We start from the raw sequence: 16,785 nt of genomic DNA on the forward strand, positions 1-16,785 counted from the left end.
CTTTCATCTACTTAATCCAAGAAAAGAGGAGAACGACACCTCCTTTCATATAATGTCTCGTATGGAGCCATGCCGATACTAGCCTGATAGCTATTATTGTAAGCAAACTCAACTAATGGCATAAATTGGATCCAACTACCCCCAAAATCAAGCACACAAGCACGAAGCATATCCTCTAGTGTCTAAATTATCCTCTCAGTCTGACCATCTGTCTGGGGATGAAAAGCAGTGCTAAAAGCTAACTGCGTACCCATAGCCTCCTGAAAACTTTTCTAGAATCATGAAGTAAACTGAGGATCTTTGTCCGAGACTATGGATACTGGTACACCATGAACACGAACTATCTCCTGAACATATATCTCTGCCAATCTGTCCATGGAATATCTGATTTTAATAGGGATGAAATAAGCAGTCTTCGTTAAATGATCTACAACCACCCAAATCGCATTTAGTCCCTGTCGTACTGTTGGTAACCCCGTAACGAAGTCCATCGAAACGTTGTCCCATTTCCACTCTAGAATAAACAACAGATGTAATTGCTCTGCTGGCTTTTGGTGCTCAGCTTTAATCTTCTGACACGTCAAGCATTGCTGAACAAATTCGGCTATCTCCCTCTTCATTCCACTTCACCAGAAATACTCTCGCAGATCTCTGTACATTTTAGTACTACCAGGATGGATCATGTATAGGGATTTGTGAACCTCTTCTAGTATAGTCCTCCTAATTTCAATATCTGTAGGAACACATAGCCTAGTATGGAATCGCAGAGCTCCGTCATCTGATATGTTAAACTCCTTACCCTGACCATCACGTACTCTAGTCATCACCGCTGCTAACTCTGCATCATCACCCTGAGCTGCTTTAATCCTCTCATAAAGCGTAGGCTAAACTACTAGACTGGCAATAACTGCCTGAGGACTCTTCTCCACCAATTCTATATTGAGCATCTCCAAATCCACTAGAATCGAGTGCTGAATCTCCGTAGCTACCATTACAGATCCCCCCGATTTCCTGCTCAAAGCATCTGTCACTACATTTGCTTTTCCTAGGTGGTAACTAATCATGCAATCATAGTATTTAATAAGTTCTAGTCACCTTTTTTGCCTCATATTCAACTCTTTCTGAGTAAAGAAATATTTCAAACTCTTATGATCAGTGAAAATCTCGCACTTCCCACCATATAAATAATGCCTCCAAATCTTGAAAACATACACCACTGCAGCAAGCTCTAAATCATAGACAGGATAATTCTTCTCATATTCTTTGAGCTGCCTAGACGCATATGTAATGACTCTGCCATGCTGCATCAACACGCATCCAAGACCCTTCAAAGAGGCATCACTATATATTACAAAATCGTCCTCGCCTGATGGAATAGCCAGTACTGGAGCTGAAACTAACGCTACTTTAACTATTGAAAACTCTACTCGCAGTCATCAGTCCATTCACTCAAAAAATCTTCATCGTAATATGACCCAAGTTGTTATATTCCTGGTTCCTAGCTTCTCTAAACCGCCCTCCATGTCTTCTATTAACAAAAGCATCTCAATCATCTTCTTCATCAAAACCAGCCTCGTAAGGCTCTTCATCACCTCACTTCCCTCAATTGAACTTTTTCCCTTCTATGCACATTAGTGGCATTTTATGGCTCCTTCTTACGTGTATTCTCTATTTGATCTATCTATTCATGAACCTGTTCTAATTCCAACTTCATCACATGCCTCATCTCACTCATCATGGCCTCCAAAAATACTTTCGGATCAGCCAATTCCGTAGCATCTTCGGCAACACTTTTAGCATTGTTGTGAGATATGTTTGCTACAGAGCTAAGTTAGAAAGAGAAAGGACCTCACAATTCTCTCCCTTTCTTTTTTACACTCAAAAATGTGAATCGTGTTTCACTCAAAAAAAAAAAAAAATACATGGCTTTTAACCCTCTAATATTCTCACCACTATTGCATTTTTCCACTCGATAATTCTCTTCCAGTTCTTTTGAAACTAAATAATACTTCAAAATTTCCAGCAACAATCACCAAGAACTCATCAAGGAATTTCATGTTTTAGAAGCATACAAGGAACACGATTGATTAGATTCTTGAAAGCACAAAATAGGAAAATTTACACGAAAAAAAAAATTTTGATTTTGGGGTGAGGTGATTTTTGGGCTTATTGGAACCCAAAATGAATGAAAACAAACAATTCTTCTTATTTTTTTTTTTGTTCCTTTTTTTTCCTTCTCTTTTTTTTTAATGATCAGAAACTGACTTTTGATAATTACAGAATAAGATTTCGAAATAAATAAAATATGAGTGGAATGGGGTAATGAAAATTTGGCAAAACTAGGGCATGCGAACCAAATTTGGAAACTATAACAACACATAATAAAGAAACAAAAGGAATGTTTTTTTTAAGAGATAGGAACACACGAACTAGAACTTGTGCTATGAAACCAAATGATACGAATCCCCAAAAATAACGAGATCTGACAACAAAAAGGAACCCAAGATTGTTCTACGTTCAGAATTGAATGATAGACCTCCACCCATTGTTTAGGACAAACAAGAACCTTGGTATATATGATCTCAACACGTTGTTTATTGCGCAATAAGAACCTTGGTATAAGGAAGATGCCACAAATGGTGGTGGAAAAACCGTTTGATAAGTCGTTGGTGAACGCCACGGGAAATCCCAATATGTTCGTATAGTTCTTCAAAGAACTGTAGAGAAAATACTCTCACAATTTACTGAATAATGATCTACCTCCTTTCATTGCTTAGACACGTATTTAAAGGTTGGTCATTATAAGGAAAATTCCTAAAATAGTTGTCCTAATTAGGGCTAAAATTTGGTAAAGAAATAACTCTCACTTGCCGAAAAGAAAATAAAAAAAAACAATCAGCCCTTTAATTGGCTGATCACATGCTTAAAATTGAAAAAGGAAAGTGGGAAGCTTTAAATGGCTGTGTTTATCAGCCATACACGCCCATAAAAGTCAAAACAAATAAAAGGGGAAAGTAAATGGCATGCAAGCCTTATAATCAGACCCAACAAGATGTATTCTTAAACATGCCGATTTGAGCTTTGCCTTGACCAGATTCTTCTAGAACTTGAATCATGTTGATGAATCTTTGTTGCTCACATGGGTCATGCTCAAGAGCCCTCCACGAATTTGCTTGAGTCCATGCCGCTTGAATCAGTCCACTAAGTACAATTTTGAATTTCCTTGATCGTGCTCTCGTAACCGACCCAATTGGGGCTTGAACTAGTTCCTTTGAAGTTGTGCTATGATTTACATCATGTTGTTTACTTTGATGACATCCTAGTGTACAACAAGAATCTTGATGATCACTTGGATCATTTGAAAAGTGTACTAGATGTTCTTAGGAAAGAAAAATTGTTTGCTAACCTAAAAAAATGTAATTTTTACATGGAAGTGGTTATTTTATTTGGTTATATGGTGAGTGCTAAGGGCGTAGAAGTGGATGAGGAAAAGATAAAAGCAATAAAATATTGGCAACACCTAAATCTATAACTAATGTACGTCGTTTTCATGGTTGGCTAGTTTTTATAGGCGGTTTGTGAGAGATTTTAACACCATTGCTACACCTTTAACTGAAGTGATAAAAAAAAAAAGTGGGGTAATGGGGTATGCACAAGAACATGCCTTTAAAATGCTTAAAGATAAGTTATATTCTGCTCCATTGTTGCTTTTACCCAATTTCACTCAAATTTTTGAGATTAAATGTGATGCCTCCGGGATTGGTATTGGAGCTACTTTGATGCAAGATATCCCATTGCATATTTTAGTGAAAAGCTCAATGGGACATCATTGAACTACTCCATGTACAACAAAGAACTGTATGCCTTGGTGAGGGCATTGGAGACGTGGCAACACTACTTTGGCCTAAAGAATTCGTGATCCACTCTGATCATAAATCATTAAAGCATTTAGAGGGGCAAGGTAAGCTAAATTGTTGCCATGCCAAATGGCTAGAGTTCATTGAAACTTTCCCATATGTCATTCAGTACAAGCAGGGGAAATAAAATGTCATGGCTGATGCGCTTTCTTGTAGGTATGACTTAATTACTACACTTAACACTAAGCTATTGGGTTTTGAGTACATAAAGGATTTATATGCTAAAGTTGAGGCATGTGATAAAGTTGCATTTCATAAATTTTATAGGCATGAAGGATATTTGTTTAGGGAGAATAGACTTTGTGTGCCTGACTGCTCCTTAAGAGAATTGCTTGTGCGAGAGTCACATAGCGGAAGTTTGATGGGACATTTTGGGGTGCAAAAGACTTTAGATATTCTACATGAACACTTCTTTTGGCCACATATGCGTAGAGATGTAGAGAGAGTGTGTTCTAGATGCATTTCATGACCTTTATACTCCTTTTCCTGTACCTAGTGAACCTTGGGTAGACATTTCAATGGATTTCATATTAGGTTTGCCTAGGTCCAAAGGGGGTATGGACTCTATATTTGTGGTCATTGATAGATTTTCTAAAATGGCACATTTTATTCCTTGCCATAAAACTGATGATGCCACAAATATAGCCGATTTATTCTTTAGGGACATTGTGCGATTGCATGGCATTCCTAGGCCAATTGTGAGTGATAAGGATGTTAAATTGCTTACCTCCTTTTGGAAGGTTTTGTGGGGAAAATTAGGAACTAAGCTATATAGTATGCCATCCTCAAACTTGATGGTCAAGCTAAAGTAGTTAATCAGACTATAGCTACCTTATTGCATGCAGTCAGTCAAAGGAATTTAAAATTATGGGAAGAATGCATACCACTTGTTGAGTTTGCTTATAATAGAACTGTGCATGCTTCTACTAATTTTTCTCCATTTGAAATTGTTTATGGTTTTAATCATTTGACTCCATTGGATTTGATGCCGTTACTTGTGAATGAGATAGCTAGCTTAGACAGATGACACAAGGCTGACTTGGTGAAGAGGATCCATGAACAAGCACACCACACATCGAAAAGAAGAATCAACAATATTTATCTCAAGCCAATAAGAGACGCAAGTTCGTTACTTTTGAACCAGGAGATTGGGTATTGGTGCATATGAGAAAATAGAGGTTTCCTACTAAAAGGAAGACAAAGCTACACACCAGGGATGATGGACCTTTTCAAGTGCTAGAAAAGATCGACGACAATGCATACAAGTTGGATCTACCGAGTGAGTATAAGGTCAGTGCAACTTTCAACGTTATTTATTTATCCCTTTTTAATGTAGGTGATTATTCGAGGACAGATCCTTTTAAGGAGAGGGGGAATGATATGAACCAACAAACTCCGATTGCACAGGATGATCTACACATGCCAAGCGAGCCCATCATAAGAGCTATAGCCAAGAAGGTCAAGGAGACTATGCAAGGACTAATTGAGAAGTTGCTTGAACAAGAATCAATAAGGGCCATGGACACTAAAGAAAAGGACTTTCTTGAAGAGCCTAAGATGGTAAATTGTCTAAAGACATGTGAAGCTGGAACCTTAAGCCAATAGGGCCTATTTTGGTAAATTTTTTTATTTTAATTAAAGTATGGGCTAAATAGTGGCCCAATTGTGTCAATTAGGCATGACATGTGACTTGCACATGTTTCATTAAATGACATGGCATGCTTAAGGTTATGTGAGGCTATTTTATTGGTCAAATTGATGTCATAGCCTATTTTTATTGGTTGAGCTCATGTCATGGGTTTCTTTTATTTTCTATAAGTAGCCAACTCTCTGTTGTATTGAGAAGAATATTTTTTTGGCTGAATACAAATCCAAGTGAAGTTTATTTCTCTTCAAGTTCTTCATTGAACTTTCATCAAACTTATCAAAGGTGCTACCTTCGTGGCATTCATTCATTAATTTGATATTCTTGGTTTGTGCTTCATGTCAAGTAATAGGTCAAGGATCCACTACTGTTTTGAATCTTATTTTGGGTTTGGGATTTTGATAAATCTAATTTGGGGTCTCCGGACATTCATTCTTGGGGTTCTGCATCAAGTATGAAGGAGCATAACTTTAAAATATGAATACAAATGGGCCCCAGCTTCTGGGAGCAAATTTGTGTTAAGAAAATATGTAATTTAAAAGAAAGAACAGGTACGTTGGAGTACAGGGTGAGGAAATCTAGGTCCCGTTGAAAAAAAATGAAGGGGAATAACTTTGTAAAATGAATGAGGTTGGACCCCATCGTTTGAAAAAACAAACATGCATTGTACATCGAACTGTACCCAACATTGAAAATCGTGCATCACACATGAAATTGTACTTGACAATGGAAAATGTGAATCGTACATCGAATCATACTCGATATCGAAAAACATGAATCGTACATCAAATCGCACCCGACATCGAAGAAGGTGTATAGTACATCGAATCGTGTTCGACATCGAAAATGTGCACCAAATATTAATTCGCACCCAACATAAAAATACGCGGTGTACATCAAACCCATATGACATTGAAAAAAGTGCACTGTACATGTACCTGACAATGAAAAACGTCTAACGTACACCAAATCATACCTGACATCGAAAACGTGTAGTGTACATTGAACTATACATGACATCAAAAAGCATGTATTGTACATCGAACCATAGGCGACATTGGAAAATGCAAATCATACATGTAATTGTAGTCAAAATATGCGATTTGAAAAAAAAAAAAAACAGAAGGTACTTCGGAGCACAGGTTGAGGAGATGGGTTCCGGATGAAAGAAGTATGAAGGAGCATAACTTTATAATATGAATGCAAATGGACCCCAACTTCTAGGAGCAAATTTTTGTTAAGAAAATATGCAATTTAAAAGAAAGAATAGGTACATCGGAGCATGGAATGTGGAGATCTAGTACCCACTGAAAAAAAAAAAAAAAATGAAGGGGAATAACTTTGTAAAATGAATGAGGTTGGACCCCAACTTTTGGCAGTGAGTTTGTGTTGAAGAAATATGTGATTTGAAAAAGAAAAAAAAAAACACAAGGTACATTGGAGCAGGAGTTGAGGAGATATAGGTGCCGCATGAAAGGAGTACGAAGGAGAATAACTTTAAAAATATGAATGTGGATGGATCCCAACTTCTGGGAGCAAATTTGTGTTGAGAAAATATGCGATTTGAAAAAAAGAAGAGGTACGTCAGAGTACATGAATGTAAAAGTGGTCCCACATTTAAGAACACCACTTGGGTTAAATGAATGTACCCAGAATCCATTACTATAGGACCCCAACATGGACTAAATGATTGCAACCTTCTGCCATTACATGTAAGAGAACATGACCTGGATTAAATAGATGCAAGTAGGAGACATTACTTATAAGAACACGACTTGGATTCTCAAATAATGGCCATTACGTATACATTCATGACCTAGATTAAATGAATGTAACTAGGAGCAATTAATTATGAAAACTCAGTTTGGATTAATTTAACGCAACCAAGAGAAATACATGAAAGAATAAAATATGGGTTAAACGATTAGAACCAGCGGCCATTACATCTAAGAACACGACTTCGATTAAGTGAATGCAACTAGGAGCCCTTGTGTGTAAGAATGACATGGGTTAGATGAGTGCAATCAGGAGTACTTACATTGTTGAAACAAGATTTGGACTAAATGGATGCAACTAGAGGACATTACATATAGGTATATGACCTGGATTAAATGAATGCAACAAAGAGCCATCACGTGTAAGTACCTGACCTGACTAAAGGAATGCAATAAGGAATAATTTGTGCATTTATACCTGGATTGATTGTATTCAACCAAGAGCCATTGTGAGTGCGAAAAATGACTCGAATTAAATAAATGCACCATGGAGTCATTACGTATAAGAACACAACCTGGATTAAATAAATGCAACCAGGAACCATTACGTTTTAGAATAGGACTTGGAATAAATGAATGAAACTCGAAGCCATTACTTTTAGGAAGATAACCTGGATTAAATAAATGCAACCTATAGCCATTATGTTTAAGTGCACAACCTAGATTAATGAATATGACCATGAGCCGTTGCGTGTAAGAACTCAACATGGATCAAATGAGCAAATAGGAGTCATTAGGGTAAGAACACGAATTGGATTAGATGAATTGTTGAAGAAGGCATTAGATGTAAGAAGACCACCTAAAAAATTTATGCAAAAAGGTTGTACATTGAACCACACCTGACGAAGAAAAACCTGCCCCGTATATTGAACTGTACCCAACATCAACAAATGCGCATTGTACATTGAATTTTACCCAACGTCGACTAACGTGCATCGGATACCCAACATTGAAAAGTGTGCATCAAACATCAAATTGTATCGAACGTAAAAAAGGTAAATTGTACATGGAATCATACTCGACATTGAAAAAAGTAAATCGTACATCGAATTGCACCCAACATCGAAGAAGGTGTATAGTACATCGAATCGTAATCGACATCGAAAAAGTGGATCGAACAATGATTCATACCTCACATCAAAATGCGTGCATCGTACATCGAACCCACGACTACAAAAAAAAGTGCACCGAACATTGAAGTGTACCTAACATCGAAAAATGTGTAACGTACACCAAATCGTAGCTGACATCGAAAACATGTAGCATACATCGAGTTGTACACGACATCAAAAAGCACGTATAGAACATCAATCTGTATGCGACATTGAAAAACGCGAATCATACATCAAATCTTAGCCGAAGGAACGTCAACTTTTTATTTTCAATGCGGTTAGACCCTAACTTTTGGCAGTGAATTTGTGTTGTAAATATGCGATTTAAGGAAAAGAACAAGTACGTCAGAGCATGGGGTGAGGAGATACGAGACCCGTGTGGAAGAAGATTGAAGGGGCATAATAACTTCACAAAATGAATGCAATTGGACCCTAAATTTTGGCAGTGAGTTTTTGTGGAAGAATATGTGATTTGAAAAAAACATAAGGAACTTTGGAGCATGGGTTGAGGAGATATTGGTGCCACATAAAAGAAGAATGAAGGAGCATAACTTTAAAATATGAATGCAAATGGATCCCAGCTTCAGGGAGCAAATTTGTGTTGAGAAAATATTAGATTTAAAAGAAAGAATAGGTACGTCGGAGCACGAGGTGAGGAGATCTAGGTCCCACTAAAAAAAATGAAGGGGCATAACTTTGTATTTGAATGGAGTTGGACGCCAACTTTTGGCAGTGAGTTTTTGTGGAAGAAATATGCGATTTGAAAAAAAAACAGAAGGTACATTGGAGCACAAGTTGAGGAGATGTAAGTGCCGCATGAAAGAAGTGAAAAGGAGAATAACTTTGAAATATGAATGTAAATAGACCCCAGTTTCTGGAAGCAAATTTGTGTTGAGAAAATATGTGATTTGAAAGAAAGAAGAGGTATGTCGGAGATCGGGGTGAGGAGATCTAGATCCTGATGGAATAAAAACGAAGGGGCATAAGTTTATAAAATGAATGGAGTTGGACGCCAACTTTTGAGAGTGAATTTATTTTGAGGAAAATGTTGACCTTATAAGTTGCACCCAGTTTTGATAATGACAAATGTTGATATTTGATGTTTGTTAAGTGCTTGTACAGGTTCAAATCAAACTTCCTTGATGACACTTGAAGAAACAAGAAGACCGTGAAGTTTTGAAATTTAATTTTTAATATATTAGTCATTTATGTAATAAGTTCTATAATGGTAATCTAGGATGTGATTGTATGCTTATCACATGCACATCATGCACACAGGATATAGCGTAAGCTCAATAAGACCATAGCAAAGACACTAGGCTCCAACACCCACACACATAGCATAAAATATATGAGTGTGTTATAATTGTGCTTAAAATTGTCAAATCTAAGCAACTTAAGAGAAGTTAGGCGACCGAACCTTTCGAGTATAAAACTCCTCGAGCGCCCGAACTTTGAAAGTCAAGAATGTTGACCAGCCCTCGAGTGACCGAACCTCAAATACACACACCTTCTTCGGGTGACTGAACCCTTCGAAAGGGACTATTCACCAACTCGGGCGCCATACGATTTTAGTTCAAATGTATCCCCGGGTGACCGAACTCCTGAGTTCGGACCACCGAAAGTATGATCGGGCACCCGAAGTCACAAAGCTTTGCTACTGACTTTGTTTCGGGCTGCCAAACATTTATCCAGGTGACCAAACTTGATTGAAGAACTTTTTTAACTGTGTCTTATCGGGCGACTGAACCAAGGTTCAGCCACCTGAACCTCACCCGGTTAAAATTATTTTAACCACGGTAAAACAGGGTTACTTCAGGCTAATTGAATTTTAATCCTTTGAGACTTTTTTAACAATACCCATCCTGTCCCAAATGGTTATATTTTTTCACCTGGCTATAAATATGTTCTCATTTGCACGATTAGGGTGTGATTAAGAAAAAGGGATTAGAAAAATACTCTCTCTATCTTGAAAAACCTTTCTTTGTCCTAATACTCTCAAACTTGCATCCTTTGATCAAATTTGAGATTTTGAGAGTTTCATTTGTGTTTGTTTATTTGTTGCTCAAAGCTATTACTCTCATTGTTTGTGTGAGCTTGGGATTTATTTTGTTGGGAGTATAGTTTAGGCTTATCCCACGGATTTACCATTTATAAATCTCGTGTGGGACTAAACCTATAAAGCTTGGCTATTTGCACTTCATTGTAAGTATCAAATAGCTTTGTCTTTGGTGTGCAAAGATTTTTCAAACAAGCAAACAACCTTTTCAAACTAGCCTTGTGCTCATTTCAATGAAGAAAATTATTTTGAAACTAGTTTGATTATCTGCATAGTATACTTGGAATATTGATGCATTGTCGAAATATTTTGTTTAGATTCCAAGTCATTGCTTGTGTTGACTATTCTTGAGAATCATACTGATCATATTGTGTTGAATGCTCTTGAGCTTCATTTTGATTATTTTGGGTTGAGTATTGATTAAGAAAAATGCACATCACTGAGCTTACACTATATTCATGTGATTGATGTGTTTGTGATTCGCATTACTTGGGTACAAATTTGCTTTACATGAAAGTACTATTTCATTGTACCATTTGATTGTAAATCTGAGTGATTCCAGATGTGGCTTGAGGGGGCGGTAATCCAGTTCGGTAAGGATTGGTATAAAGGTTGAGGTCAGCCCTGTTCTAATTGACCTGGTTTGTATAGGTGCCGCTCCACTCGGTTAAGTGAGCAAGTGATAGTGATAATCCTTGTGCTTGTTAGCCAAGGCGGGGGCATAGGCAATTGTGCGAACCTCAACAAAATTTCTGTGTGTCACTCTTACTTTATTGTTCTTCTGGTGCGTGTGCTATTAATTAAATTGCTACATTTAATTCCTGTTATATTTATATTGCTCACACTAGATTGACCATAGGGTTGTGAATATACTGCTGTTAGGAGGAATACCTAAGTGTTAAATTTTAAAAATACCAATTCACCCCCTCCCCTTTTAGGTTCACGGTAAAGCTAACAGAAATGTACGCTTTAAAAAGAAAAAAGAAAAAGAAGAGGTACGTCGAAGATCGGGGTGAGGATCTATTGGTCCCGCTGGAAAAAAAAGTATGAAAGAGCATAACTTTGACTTGGATGATTTGTTGGACTTTTCCTTATACGAGGGCATTGGTCTCAAAAATCCAAGTGGAATGAAAGAAAAAAAAAACACATGAAACTGAGTTTAAAACACAAAGATAGGAAGGAAAAAAAAACATAAATGAATGAATTTGCACTAGGAGGCATTATGTGTAATAATAGAAACTTGGAGTAAATGAAGGTAAAGTGGAGTCGTACGTTTAAGAACACCACTTGGATTAAATGAATGCAACCAGAATCCATTACTATAGGACCAACATAGACTAAATGATTGCAACCTTCTGCCATTACATGTAAGAACACGACATGGATTAAATTGATGCAAGTAGAAGCCATTACTTATAACAAGGCTTGGATTCTCAACTAGGAGCCATTACATGTAAGAACACGACCTAGACTAAATGGATCTAACCAGGAGCCATTACGTGTACATACATGACCTAGATTCAATGAATGTAATGAGGAGCAATTAATTCTGAAAACTCAGTTTGGATTAATTTCATGCAACCAAGAGAACTAGATGAAAGAATAAAAAATGGATTAAACGAATACAACCAGCAACCATTACATCTAAGAACACGACTTGGATTAAATGAATGCAACTAAGAGTCATTACGTGTAAGAATGAAATTGGTTAAATGAGTGCAATTAGGAGTACTTACATTATTGAAACAAGATTTGGATTAAATGGATGCAACTAGAGGCTATTATGTATAGGAATAGGACCTAGATTAAATGAATGCAACCAAGAGCCATCATGTGTATACATGACCTGACTAAAGGAAAGCAACCAGGAATAATTTGTGCAAAAACTTTATACTAGGATTGATTGTTTGCAACCAAGAGCCATTATGAGTGCGAAAAATGACCCAGATTAAATAAATGCACCTCAGATTCATTACGTTAAAGAACACAACTTGGATTAAATAAATGCGACTAGGAACCATTACGTTTAAGAATACGACCTAGACTAATTGAATGAAACTTGAAGCCATCACTTCTAGGAACACAACCTGGATTAAATAAAAGCAACCCAGAGCCATTACGTGTAAGTGCACAATCTAGATTAAATGAATATGACCAGGAGCCATTGCGTGTAAGAGCTCAATAGGGATTAAATGAGCAAGTAGGAGTCATTAGGGTAAGAACACGATCTGGATTAGATGAATTGTGCAAGGAGTCGTACATCGAATCATACCTGACAAAGAAAAACCCGCCACATATATCGAACTATACCTGACATCGACAAAGCACATCACACTTCGAATCGTACCCGACATCGACAAACGTGCACCGTACATCGAACCATATCCAACATTGAAAAACGTGTATAAAACATCGAATCATACTCGACATTGAAAAATGAGAATTGTAAATTGAATCGCACTTGACATCGAATAATGTGTATCGTGCATTGAATCGTAATCGACATTTAAAAAAGTGCACCGAACATCGATACATACCCGACATTAAAGTACATGCATCATACATTGAACCCACACAACATTAAAAAAAGTGCGTTGTACATCGAATTGTACTTGACATTGAAAAATGTGTAGCGTACTCCAAATCATACCCGACATCCAAAAACGTGTAGCATACATTGCTGGAATTGGTGTATTCCCAAGAGGGGGTATTTAAAAAAATTTCTTCTTAGGTATAACTAATCCAGAAGCAGTATACCATAACCTAAGGTCTATCTAGAACATGTACCAATTCAATATATAAACTATTAAACAAATATTTAAACAAATAAATCAATCTCAGTATAGAATTTCAATGCATATAAACAGTATAATTAGAGTAATGAAAAATATCATACAGGTGTGAAAAATAAGTTGTAGATAAATAAAGTTGACACCAGATATGATATCGGGGTTCAGCCAATACTGCCTTCGTCCCCGCCTCAAGCTCACAAGAAAAAGGATTCCACTAATTGCTCACCTGCGAGTGGAGCGACACTGATTACAACACCTTACAGGCTAGTGAACATAATTCTCCTAACCGGGTCTGAGCAAGTTCAGGACTATTCACAAGGTTAGTCTCCCTCTTCCGACCACACGTCGGGATTACAACCAATAAAACATTTTGTCAAAATGACGTATGCAATCTTTGAGTTAGATGTATATGATAAAGCCCTTCATAGATGCAAACTTTAATAAAAATTTTATCCTAAAAATATTTCTCAAATGAAGAGTAGGAGAACCTAGAGTTTTGCACTAAATTGATTTATACCCAAATAATAATAAATGATCTTTGATAAAATAAAAATATGCAATGTATACTTCGAACCATACACGACGTAAAAAAAATGTGTATAGTACATCGAACTGTACGCAACATCGAAAACGTGAATCGCACCTTGAATCTTAGTCGACATCGAAAAATGTGAATCACACCTAACATCGAAGAACGTGTATCGTTCATGTGGCTCGAGTTTTGTTATTATAACTATTATTCATGCATGGGGTTGGGTTTGGTGTTCAAGTTCGGGTTCAGGTTCGAGTTGAAATTCTGGAGAGAGATAACTTTGTATTTGAATGCAGCTGGACCCTAACTTTTGATAATGAATTTGTGTTGAGTAAATATGCAATTTAAGAAAAAAAAACAAGTACATCGAAGCAAAGGGTAAGGATAGTGTGGAAGAAGTTTTAAGGGGCATAATAACTTTGCAAAATGAATGGAGTTGGACTCCAAAGTTTGGTACCGAGTGTTTGTTGAAGAAATATGCGATTTGAAAAAAAAACAGAAGGTACGTTGGAGCACGGGTTGAGGAGATGTAAATGCTGCATTAAAGAAATATGAAAGAGCATAACTTTAAAATATGAATGGAAATGGGCCCCTAACTTTTGGGAGGAAATTTGTGTTAAGAAAATATGCGATTTAAAAGAAATAATAGGTATGTCGGAGCACGAGGTGAGGAGATCTAGGTCCTGCTAAAAAAAAGAAATGAAGGGCCATAACATTGTAAATTGAATGGAGTTGGACCCCAGCTTTTGGCACTGAGTTTGTGTTGAAGAAATATACGATTTGAAAAACACAGAAGGTACATTGGAGCACGAGTTGAAAGGAGTACGAAGGAGAATAACTTTGCATTCATTCTCAAAGCAAGTTTGTGTTGAGAAAATATATGATTTGAAAGAAAGAAGAGGTATGTCGGAGATTGGGGTGAGGAGATCTAGATCCTGATGGAATAAAAACGAAGGGGCATAACTTTGTAAAAGGAATGGGGCTCGATCCCAACTTTTGAGAGTGAATTTATTTTGAGGAAATATACGATTAAAAAAAAAAGGTACGTCAGAGATCAGCGGTGAGGCTTTATAGGTCTCGCTGGAAAGAAGTATGGAGGAGCATAGCTTTGTCTTGGATGATCTGTTGGACTTGTCCTTTTACGAGAGCATTGATCTGGAAAATCTAAGTGGAATGAACAAAAAAATTGCATGAAACTGAGTTTCAAACATGAAGTTAGGAAGGGAAAAAAAACATAAAAGAATGAATGCAGCTAGGAGCCATTACGTGTAAGAATAAAAGTTGGAGTAAATGAATGTAAAGTGGAGCTGTTACCTTTAAGAACACATATTGGATTAAATGAATGTAACCAGAATCCATTACTATAGGACCCCCAACATGGACTAAATGATTGCAACCTTCTTCCATTACATGTAAGAACACAACCTGGATTAAATAGATGCAAGTCGAAGCTATTACTTATAAGAACATGGCTTGTATTCTCAACTAGGAGCCATTACGTGTAAGAACACAACCTAGACTAAATGGATCTAACCAGGAGCCATTACGTGTACATACATGACCTTGATTAAATGAATGTAACCAGGTGCAATTAATTTTGAAAACTTAGTTTGGATTAATTTCATGCTACTAAAAGAACTACATGGAAGAATAAAATGTGGATTAAATGAATACAGCCAGCGGTCATTACATCTAAGAACTTGACTTGGATTCAATGAATGCAGCTAGGAGTCATTGCGTGTAATAATGACATGATGTTAAATGAGTGAAATCAGGAGTACTTACATTATTGAAATAAGATTTGGATTAAATGGATGCAACTAAAGGCCATTAAGTATAGGAATACACCTTGGATTAGATGAATTCAACCAAGAGCCGTCACGTGTAAGTACATGACCTGACTAAAGGAATGCAACTAGGAATAATTTGTGCAAAAACTTTATACCTAGATTGATTGGATTGATTGTTTACAACCAAGAGCCATTATGAGTGCAAAAAATGCCCCGGATTAAATGAATGTCCTTGAGTCATTACATATAAGAACACAACCTAGATTAAATAAATGCAACCAGGAACCATTACGTTTAAGGTTACGACACTAAATGAGTGAAACTCGAAGCCATTACTTCTAGGAACACAACCTAGATTAAATAAAAGCAACCCAGAGCCATTACGTCTAAGAGCACAACCTGGATTAAATTAATATGACCAGGAGCCATTGCGTGTAAGAACTCAACTGGGATTAAATGAGCAAGTAGGAGTTATTAGGGTAAGAACGTGTTGACTTTGGTGCAATCCCAAAAGGGGAGGTGAATTAGATATTTAAAAAATTATTTCCTAGGTGAAACAGTTTAACAACTACTTACAAAACCTAGAATAAAGAATATAAAAACATAAATGCAAATAAGATACAAAATTCTTCAATTTTCTGTAATAACACCATACGCCATCATGATATAGTATTATTCTCTTCAATTTGATGTGTAGAGTGAACCTGAATGCAAGTCGTAGTGCAAACATCAGTACTAAGTGTATTTGTCATTATCAAAACGGGATATGACCAACTAGGTCAACAATCTCCCACTTTTTGATGATGACAAACACTTTATGCTAAAATGGGTACAGCCAGGAAAGGCTCCCCCTGACTATATGCATAAAGAGAACTGAAGCTCAAATAAATTTAACTAATTCAAGTAATGTACTCAAATTTGCCTTTTCTCCCCCTTTTGGCATCAACAAAAAAGGTTAAGAATAAAGAATTATAAATAATTTAGGCAAACAATGAGTAGCAGTTATTTAGATACAAGAAATAATTTGAGAATTTTTTTGAAAATTTTGGCTGCATGCTGTTTGAAAATAGAGCATTTCCCAAAATAAATCTTTACGAATAAATCTTTATCTAAGTGACTTGTTGGAGTTCAATAAAATAATGTTCAACATTTCCAGCAACTCA

The sequence above is a fragment of the Malania oleifera genome, chromosome 4 (assembly GCF_029873635.1).
Source record: "Malania oleifera isolate guangnan ecotype guangnan chromosome 4, ASM2987363v1, whole genome shotgun sequence".
Taxonomy (NCBI): domain Eukaryota; kingdom Viridiplantae; phylum Streptophyta; class Magnoliopsida; order Santalales; family Ximeniaceae; genus Malania; species Malania oleifera.